The sequence below is a fragment of the Bison bison genome, unplaced genomic scaffold, assembly GCF_000754665.1.
Source record: "Bison bison bison isolate TAMUID 2011002044 unplaced genomic scaffold, Bison_UMD1.0 scf7180017864252, whole genome shotgun sequence".
Classification (NCBI taxonomy): domain Eukaryota; kingdom Metazoa; phylum Chordata; class Mammalia; order Artiodactyla; family Bovidae; genus Bison; species Bison bison.
The window spans coordinates 3,997,409-4,007,414 of NW_011494824.1; the positions used below are offsets into that span (position 1 = coordinate 3,997,409).

General features: G+C 47.0%; 1 protein-coding gene across 2 annotated transcripts in view; it reads right to left on the reverse strand.

The window, feature by feature from the left end:
• Nucleotides 1–10,006, reverse strand: part of LHFPL2 (lipoma HMGIC fusion partner-like 2) — a 174,827-nt gene that overhangs the window by 149,559 nt on the left and 15,262 nt on the right. The gene's annotated exons all lie outside the window — the stretch shown is intronic.

Genomic DNA, 10,006 nt, shown 5'->3' on the forward strand with positions numbered 1-10,006 from the left:
CCCCACATGTAACTGAATTCAAGAAACCAGATGTCCCAAACACACTGTTTTTATCAACATATATGTGTTCTTAAAAATTGAATTTGTTCTTAATTTGCATGGTTTTTCACATAGAATGTTCCAGGTTCGAGTGTAATATTTACTGTTCACTGCCAAAGCGCTAAGCAAACATTAGACAACTCAGGACAAGATCACAAAGAACTGTATCAGTGCCAAGGAACAGCCTCCACGAGAAGTTCAAATACTGGACCATGCCAGCACTACCACAAAGTCACTTCCTCAAGCCCGACTTTCACCAAAAAACAAAGTGATGATTGATGCCACCGTGCAAGATTATTTGCTCTTTTTACTCAAGACCACATAGCTTATCCAGCGGTCATCATTTTTCTTGCTGCTATGGAGACCCAGTCAGACCCACCTCTGGCCTGCAGAACGCGTGCCAGCTTTGGATCAATAAGCCCTGTGATCTATAATACAGAGCAGAAGCTGATAACTCAGCAGATTCTTCCTGTAGTCATCAATCAAGGTTATACTACAGCTTGATTTCTGACACACCAGGAGACTGGATGTCTGCTGCCCATTTCCTAAACAGAAGCAAAGAGGTGCCACATGAGCCAGCATTCATACCCGTCTCATGAGCCTGTGAAGGAACTTTTCGGTGAAACAGGTTTTCAGCGGGAGCTGTGCTCTCTCCCTCTGAGGCAGCAAAGAAATTCCACATGGAACCAGTCAGGTGCCAAGGGTCTCAGAGGAAGCACACTTGCCCCTGGTATCAAAGTCACACGATGAAGCTAAGAGGTCAATTTAAAAAGATGTAAACACACCCAGCCAAACCGGCTGTGTCAGAAGGTGTGGGTGAAACTTACCAAGCAGTAAACAACAGCATCACTCCAGTGTTTGTGAATTCAAACAAAATATCTTGACCTTAAAAATTCTCTTTGGCAGCTTTTTATCTTCTGTTAATCTCCTATAACCAAAACACTGCAGATGGTGACTGCAGCCATGAAATTAAAAGACACTTGCTCCTTGGAAGGAAAGCTGTGACAAAGCTAGACAGCATATTATGAAGCAGAGACATCACTCGGCCAACAAAGGTGCATATAGCCAAAGCTATGGTTTCTCCAGTAGTCACGTATGGGTGTGAGGGTTGGACCATAAAGAAGGCTGAGTGTTGAAGAATTGATGCTTTCCAACTGTGGTGTTGGAGAAGATTCTTGAGAGTCCCTTGGACAGCAAGGAGATCCAACCAGTCAATCCTAAAGGAAATCAACACTGCATATTCTTTGGAAGGACTGATGCTGAAGCTCCAATACTTCGGCCAACAGATGTGAAGAGACCCTGGAAAAGATCCTGATGCTGGTAAAGACTGAGGGCAGGAGGAGACAGTGGTGGCAGAAGGGGAGACAGTTAGATAGCATCACCAGTTCAACGGACATGAGTTCGAGCAAACTCTGGGAGATGGTGAAGGACAGGGGAGCCCAGTATGCTACAGTCCGTGAGATTGCAAAGAGCTGGACACGACTTAGTGACTGATCAACAACAAACTATTCTAATTTTAAAATCCCCTTGCAATGGTAACTCTATGACTTAACTGGGACGTTAAACAAGGGAGATAAATGAAACATGATGCTTTGAATTACAAGCCTGAACGTAGCTGCGTGCTTGCCACCGTGGGCCTCTAGGCATGTGACACTGCTCAATTCGGTTTACTTGGCCGGGGCCACTGACAGCAAGGCTGCAATTTTCAAAATAAGGCTAGGAGTGGTGGAGAGCCTGATTTACTGGCCAACGGCATCTATCAGTGTGGAGGACTGAGTCCTTTTCCTATGGCTGCAGCGCTCAAAATATCTAGACCTTCCACTCACACACACAGTGCCATGTATACAGACAGACAGACAGACAGACACACACACACACACACACACACACACACACACACAAAAGGAGGGTGGGCTCTGGCCATCGAGTACTGTTCTTGGGTAGAGGGGCGATTTCAAGCCCAACTTCCACCACTGTTCTGACTCTGCCAGGGAGGCAGAGCGACTGGGGCCACCCCCTCCACAGGGCACCCCTCACTCAGGTGACCACGTGGCATCCTGCCTCCCAGCCACCCCTGAGCCTGAGAAAGCCTATCTTCCCCTCAGCTGCACTGCCGATTGTAAGGAATCAGTTTAATCTTGCTACGTCTCACTTTTCTAATCTACATGTAATCTCAAGAAAGTCTCAACTACGTACAAGCTACTCGACACCATTTTTTACAGACTTTTCAGCCTATAAAAGTATCTCGAGGAGCACTAGACTAGGAGTTGGGAGTCATAGCTTCACGTGATCATTCACTCAAGTGCACGTGAAGCACCTAACACACGCTGGGGACCAAAGATACGAAGCTGTCCAAACAAGACAGGCAGGGACAGAGGCTGAGCCGAGTCATTCAGTGTCCTGAGCTGAAATTAAAAGGCTTGAACGAGAAGCTCTTTCAAGTCCCTCTCTGCTCTCCTATTCTCCACTCTCTCTTTTGGTGCCAAGAGGGGACCGAAGCATTCTGGAATGTTCTGCTTCCCCGAACAGATGCTATTTTTACTCCATATTCATATAGCTCAGGCGGCAAACGTGTGACTTCTCTGCACTCTGCCAAGCATAAATGACACATTTTCATCCCAGGGTTTAGGAGTCTAAGTGCAGCCCTAATCTAGAAGACCCACGGGCAGACGTGGCCCAGGCTCCTTGGCACAGGGGCGATCATGGCTGCGTTCCTGCTACGTGGAGGAAATCTGGTTCCTTGAGATCAGAACGACAGAAAAACAGGAGCAGGGCAGCCAAGGCTTCTTCATGTGTTGCCTGGGTCTGTTTATTTCTTCTTCATCAACTCGTATCATTTCTGACACTGCACTTCAACTTCCTGAACACGGCCAGAAAGAAAGGATTTTAAGAGACACTAAAGTCTGGCCAACTTCTGATTAGCCACAGTAACGAAAGAAAGGAAGAGCATATGGCCAAAGAAAGGGGGCTCCTGCCTCCGAGGACTGCAGTGCAAAGATATTCTGTATAGGATACAGAGAAGCATTGGGGAAACAAGTGAAAACCTTCCATCCCCACCCCCCCTCCCCTCCCTGAATTCCCCTCAGATAACATTTCAGGAACACATTGGCTGGAGTTCCCAAGGGCACCACATCCACAAAGGGAGGCGTCTACAGTCTCCACGATCAACTTGCAAATATCAGCTCTTCAATCAATGGGGGGATAGATTTTTACAGCAATTAAACAATCTGAAGCTGTGTGGTTAAAGGTACTTACTAGTGGTTAAGGTTTTTATTAGCACATCTTAATAGAAGTTTTCTTTTTATTCCAAGCTAAGTTCAAAACTAAGCAGAAATGTCTACAGTAGAGACGGGGAAGCTGGAGACCGGGAAGTGAGCAGATTGGAGATAGTAAGAGTGTAAATAAAGATGCACGTGGCTGCTGTGCTGTGCTTAGTCGCTCAGTCTTGCCTGACTCTTTGCGACCCCATGGACTGTAGCCCGCCAGGCTCTTCTGTCCATGGAATTCTCCAGGCCAGAATACTGGAGTGGGTTGACCACTCCCTTCTCCAGGGGATCTTTCCAACCCAGGGATAGAACCTAGATTTCCCACATTGCAGGTGGATTCTTTACCATCTGAGCAACCAGGGAAGTCCAAGAACACTGGAGTGGGTAACCTATCCCTTCTCCAGGGGAACTTCCCAACCCAGGAATCAAACCGGGGTGCTCTGCATTGCAGGCGGATGCTTTACCAGCTGAGCTACCTGGGAAGCCCTCAGAAAAGGCTGTGCCCCCAAAATAAATTAGCCCGAATCAGTGATGCTAACAATGGGTGTCGTGGCCTCTCTGATCACACACACAGGGTCTCCATACGTAACTGGACACTTCACTTAGGACTGTTTCATACAAAAAGCCTTCCTATCCCACCCCCTCCAGCCTCTGCCCTGTCCACCTGTACTCACCCTCAGAAAGAACCCAGGCTGCCTTGGGGAACGGTGCCTGCTGGTGGCTGGTACAAAGAACCATCTATTGATCATCATACTTTTCTCTCCCCTCTGTTGCAATCAAAGATGCATAATTCATCCCCTCCTCCTCTTCCCTCTGTTTTTCTCATTACCGTCAGGGAGGACTTAATCTGAACGTTTGAGGTCCAGGGCTAGAATCCCAGATCCTGCACTTCCCTGCCAGAGATGGAGGTAAATCGCACATCCCCTCCCTGCCTCGCTCCTGTCTCTGGAAACATGGACAGAAATCCCTGCCTGCCCAGCAAGGCCTTTATGAAGCAGCAGAAATACAAGTACACCATGAACAGAATTCGTTGTTGTTGTTCAGTCACTCAGTCGTGTCCAGCTCTTTGCGCCCCCATGGACCGCAGCATGGCAGGCTTCCCTGTCCCTCACCATCTCCTGGAGTTTGCCCAAGTTTATGTCCATCGAGTCAGTGATGCTATCCAATCATCTTGTCCTCTGTCGTCCCCTTCTCCTCAATCCTTCCCAGCATCAGGGTCTTTTCCAATGAGTTGGCAGCTCATATCAGCTGGCCAAAGTACTGGAGCTTCAGCCTCTAGGGCCCATCAAATAGAAGGCATGGCCTTGCTGTGCTGCTCGCCCCCCAGCACCCAAACACTGCTCGGCTCATGGGAACTCCAGCACTGTCATGCTCTGAAGCAGTGACCTCAACAACAGATAACTGACAAGCCTTCCTCAGAGTCAAAGACACCATCTCAGCTCTGAACAAGCTCTCTTGCTGGGCAGATGTCTGTATTTTCAGTGTGACTACCACATGCCTCAGTGATGGGTCAAGTGTCCACTGGGCCCTGTATCAGCTGAAGTCACTAAGGCTCACTTGCAACAGGAAACGCTGTTCCTGACCACGGTGCCCTAAATGGTCACTGGGCTTCCCCAAGGCTCCCCGGTGCTATGGAAATTGGGCTCTGTGTTTACCAGGAGGGAACTGGCCAGCCCCTGTGAGGCTCAACTCCATCCCCAAGTGCCATCGCCCTGTGATAAAGATCTCAAAGGGGCTAATGAAATTATCTCCTCTGCCTTTCATCCCTCAGTAACAACCACAAAATTAGATAAAAATGACCCCCTGCTCCTCTAATTTAAGGCCTATTTTATTACCTTCAACCCTGATTCTCTCTCTTTCAAACGGATATGAGACCCTGAAGACCCCACCGGCCAATGGGATTAGTAATTGACGGCTTCCTCCTCCCAGCCAGTTCTCCAGAGGGCGCTTCTGCTTCCCCCATCCAGTGGGGTCACAATCAGTTCAATCTTCATGCTTCAGAGACATCCCCTTTGAAGAGGATCAAATGTTTCCCCACGCCTGCCTGGTGCTCCACTCAAAGGGGCAGCAGCCGCTTCTCACTAGAGCAGGAAGGGCAACCTGGCCAGAAAGGTTAAAGTGAGAGGAGGTCAGTGCAGTTAATTGTCCACCAGGCTCAAAGGCAGGCCCACTCAAACAAGCACTGTGGGAGGGCCCATCGGCCCCATAAAATGCGAAGTGCACTTTGAACCCAGGAACAAGGAGGATGAGAATGGTTTCCACCAGCCTGCTGGGACTCGTGGAGCTTTGGCTGTTTGTTTTCTTTTTCAGATTGTAGCCATAAAGGGTAGCAGCACTTCTCTGCAGCAACCCCAGGCAGGCAGATAAAACACAGGCAAGGTGAGCAGCAGGGCTTGCCCACCAGGAAATAAAGGAGAGGAAAGAGCAGCATCCATGTCTGGTGTAAAGGGAGCCAATCAAGGCTTCATTTAGCTTTGAAGAAGGAACCTGAGAGAAGAGAATTCCGAAAGTCTTAGAAACCGCTCCATTGAAAAATGCTCTGCAGCAGGGGTCCCCAGCCTCCGGGATCTAATGCCTGATGATCTGCGATGGAGCTGATGTAATAAGAGAAATAAAGGGCACAGGAAATGAAACGTGCCTGAATGATCCTGAAACCCACCCCACCCCCAGCCCCTAGTCCATGGAGAAAGGGTCCTCCGTGAAACTGGTCCTTGGGGCCAAAAAAGTTGGGGACTGCTGCAGAGAAGAAGAATCATTTAAAATGCTGAGAACCTTTTCACTCTCTTTTGCCTATCTGGAAAAGTTACTTTTATTACCCAGTTATGTGAAAGCTTTGTTTGTGGTGATGTTTCCTAAGGCCCACTTGACTTTGCATTCCTGGATGTCTGGCTCCAGGTGAGTGATCCCTGCATCATGGTTATCTGGGTCATGAAGATCTTTTTTGTATAATTCTGTGTATTCTTGCCACCTCTTCTTAATATCTTCTGCTTCTGTCAGGTCCATACCATCTATGCCCTTCATTGTGCCCATCTTTGCATGAAATGTTCCCTTGGTATCTCTAATTTTCTTGAAGAGATCTCTAGTCTTTTTCATTCTATTGTTTTCCTCTGTTTCTTGCATTGATCACTGAGGAAGGCTTTCTTATCTCTCCTTGCTATTTTTTGGAACTTTGGAAAAGGTCAGTTTTCATTCCAATCCCAAAGAAAGGCAATGCCAAAGAATGTTCAAACTACCACACAATTGTACTCATCTCACACACTAGCAAAGTAATGCTCAAAATTCTCCAAGCCAGGCTTCAACAGTACATGAACCATGAACTTCCAGGTGTTCAAGCTGGATTTAGAAAAGGCAGAGGAGCCAGAGATCAAATTGCCAACATCCACTGGATCATCAAGAAAGTAAGAGAGTGCCAGGAAAATATCTACTTCTGCTTTATTGACTATACCAAAGCCTTTGCCTGTGTGGATCACAACAAACTGTGGAAAAATTCTGAAAGAGATGGGAATACCAGACCATCTGACCTGCCTCCTGAGAAATCTGTATGCAGGTCAAGGGCATGGAACAACAGACTGGTTCCAAATCAGGAAAGGAGTATGTCAAGGCTGTTTATTGTCACTCTGCTTGTTTAACTTATATGCAAAGTACATCATGAGAAATGCCAGGCTGGATGAAGCACAAGCTGGAATCAAGATTGCCAAGAGAAATATCAATAACCTCAGATATGCAGATGACACCACCCTTATGGCAGAAAGCAAAGAACTAAACAGCCTCTTGTTGAAAGTGAAAGAGGAGAATGAAAAAGCTGGCTTAAAACTCAACATTCAGAAAACTAAGACAATGGCATCCGGTCCCATCATTTCATGGCAAATAGATGGGGAAACAATGGAAACAGTGACAGACTTTATTTTGGGGGTCTCCAAAATCACTGCAGATAGTGACTGCAGCCATGAAATTAAAAGACGCTTGCTCCTTGGAAGAAAAGCTATGACCAACCTAGACAGCATATTAAAAGGCAGAGACATTACTTTACCAACAAAGGTCCATCTAGTTAAGGCTATGGTTTTTCCAGTAGTCATGCACGGATGTGAGAGTTGAACTATAAAGAAAGCTGAGCACAGAAGAATTGATGCTTTTGAACTGTGGTGTTGGAGAAGATGCTTGAGAATCCCTTGGACAGAAAGAAGATCCAACCAGTCCATCCTAAGGGAAATCAGACCTGAATATTCATTGGAAGGACTGATGCTGAAGCTGAAACTCCAATACTTTGGCCCCCTGATGCGAAGAAGGATCTCATTTGAAAAGACCCTGATGCTGGGAAAGATTGAAGGGGGGAGGAGAAGGAGACAACCTAGGATGAGATGGTTGGATGGCATCACCAATTCAACAGACATGAGTCTGAGCAAGATTCAGGAGTTGGAGATGGACAGGGAAGCCTGGTGTGCTACAATCCATGGGGTCGCCAAGAGTCGGACTTGACTAATTAAACTGAACTGAACTGATGGGAAGGCCTCCTTCCAACTCAGATCCATAGTTGTAAAAAGTCTCTAAGAAATAGAAAACAGTCATTTCACAACTGCGGAGGACATGAAAATGATCAAAACAACATCTCCAGCCCTTTTAAAACCAACGTTTCCTGGGAAACATGTATTTATAAGTTTCCTTTCACATCAGTAACAGAACTCCCACGGTAGATAAAACGGGCCAACAACTCACAGCTGACAAGCGCCCTGATCAGAGTAAAGAGTGGTTCCCAAATTATGCATTGGTTATATACTGGAAGAGGGAAAAAAGCCAGCTCTTGCCCAGAGATGTCAAAACTTGGCTGTAGATTTATAATGAAACTTAAAAAATAATCTTAGAGATTTTTGCTTCTTAATTAAAAGATAAGATAAAGGCTCACCTGAAGCTAAAGGCTTCACCTGCAAACACCAGACACCCAAGGGAGGACGTGTCATTGAGTGAGAGGGTCTGTCAGTAGCCGGTGTCTGGGTTCACACTTCCTTCAGCAATAAAGGAGCTCGCTGGTCATGGCCAACAGCAGTGGAGTCTGTGGCAGCAGATCAGTTGCTGTGTCCGCTAGTTGCCTTTGCTCTGACAGCTCCCGAATGTCTGCTCTGGATACAAGGGGCCCACTCTGGACAGTGTCTTTGAATCAAGGCCAAGCTCCAAAACAGCTACATCAAACACACATGCACGCATGTGTCCTGATACACAATTTCTACTGCTGCTGGGGCACGAGCAGTCCTCAGCAAAACCTGACCAAGAACAAACCCTGAATTGAAAGAAACACAAAGTTCAGACACTCTAAGGAAATTCAGGAACTCGATCACTACTTCTTGGACTTTCAAATTACAACGATGTGGAGTTGTCAAGATTCAGTGAGAGGGACTTCTCTGGAGGTCCAGTGGTTAACACCCTGTGCTTACACTGCAGGGCAGTACGGGATCCATCCCTGGCTGGGGAACTAGGATCCCACATGTGACACAGCTCCACCTCCCCCCCAAAAAAAGATTCAATGAGAGAGCTCTGTGAAGCATCCCTGAACCCACACCAGTGTGTGGAAGGGGACCAACTCAGTAGCCTGATGACTTGACCTGCCTCACTTGTTTTTCTAGCCAAATTAGAATTGTTACCGGAAAACAGGGAGCACTCTGAGAATCAGAGACCTCCATGGAATTCAGTGAGTGGCTATTACCGTAAATTGACAAGCACTCCCCATGTGTCTGCCAGCATGAAGCCCAGACGCACACACCACCTTGCACTCAGCTTCTGTGGGCACAGTGCAACACAAACCAGTTGATAATATCTCAAATTCCAAAACCTACTAAAAAGCTAAAACTCACTCATACTTTAATACTCGGCTTTTATTTTTAACATCTGGGCTTTTAAACTGTAATTGTTTTCTTCACTTATCTTTCAAGTTACAATAGACAAGCTGGAGTCCATGGAGACGAGAGATCCCTGGGCAAAGCTGAAACCCTCCCTCTATTAAAGCCCTAGGAACCTTGAAGATGAACAGATTCAGGTGAGAGTCAAATTCCCTGCACGGCTTTGCCTTGCACTGATCTCTCCTGCAAGCAGCTGTATATGGATGGGACTCGGCTACAGACAGAAGTAACCGTGGTGTTGGGACTGCTTTTCTGCATGGGACTAGCTGGCCCGTACCTCTCACACACAGGAACCAGAAGACAACTTCTTTCTCTTTGTGTTCATGCTGCACACACCCAAACAACGCAACTGGAAAGACTGGACAATGAGTAGTGTTCACGCAGCGGCAGGATAAGAAGGCAGGAGCCAACACTCGAGACATGCGTGAAAGTGGTCTTTGGTCAGACTTCAGTTCCCCCCGCCCCAGCTCCACCCTCGCTTCTCTGAACTCAGCCACTGGTCAGTTCCTGAAAGGACCCAGGCCCCATTCCGGCTCCAGATACAGGTGAACCACTGCCAGAGGGGTTGCTACTCCCCACCAACACGATGAAGCAAAATCCCCTCCAGGCAATCGGAGTGTCTCTCAAAGGTCCCAGCGTACTAAGGGGGACATGGAAATGCAGGATTTAAAACTTTTTATCAAAATTATGTAAACCGTACTTTAGAAATATTTTTATTTCCTCTGAGTTGTAAATTGGTCAAAGCTATGGGGTTTTTTGCCCCATTACTGCCCATAAAATCAGTTACAGGTCAGTACCGAGGCTGTCCAGGGC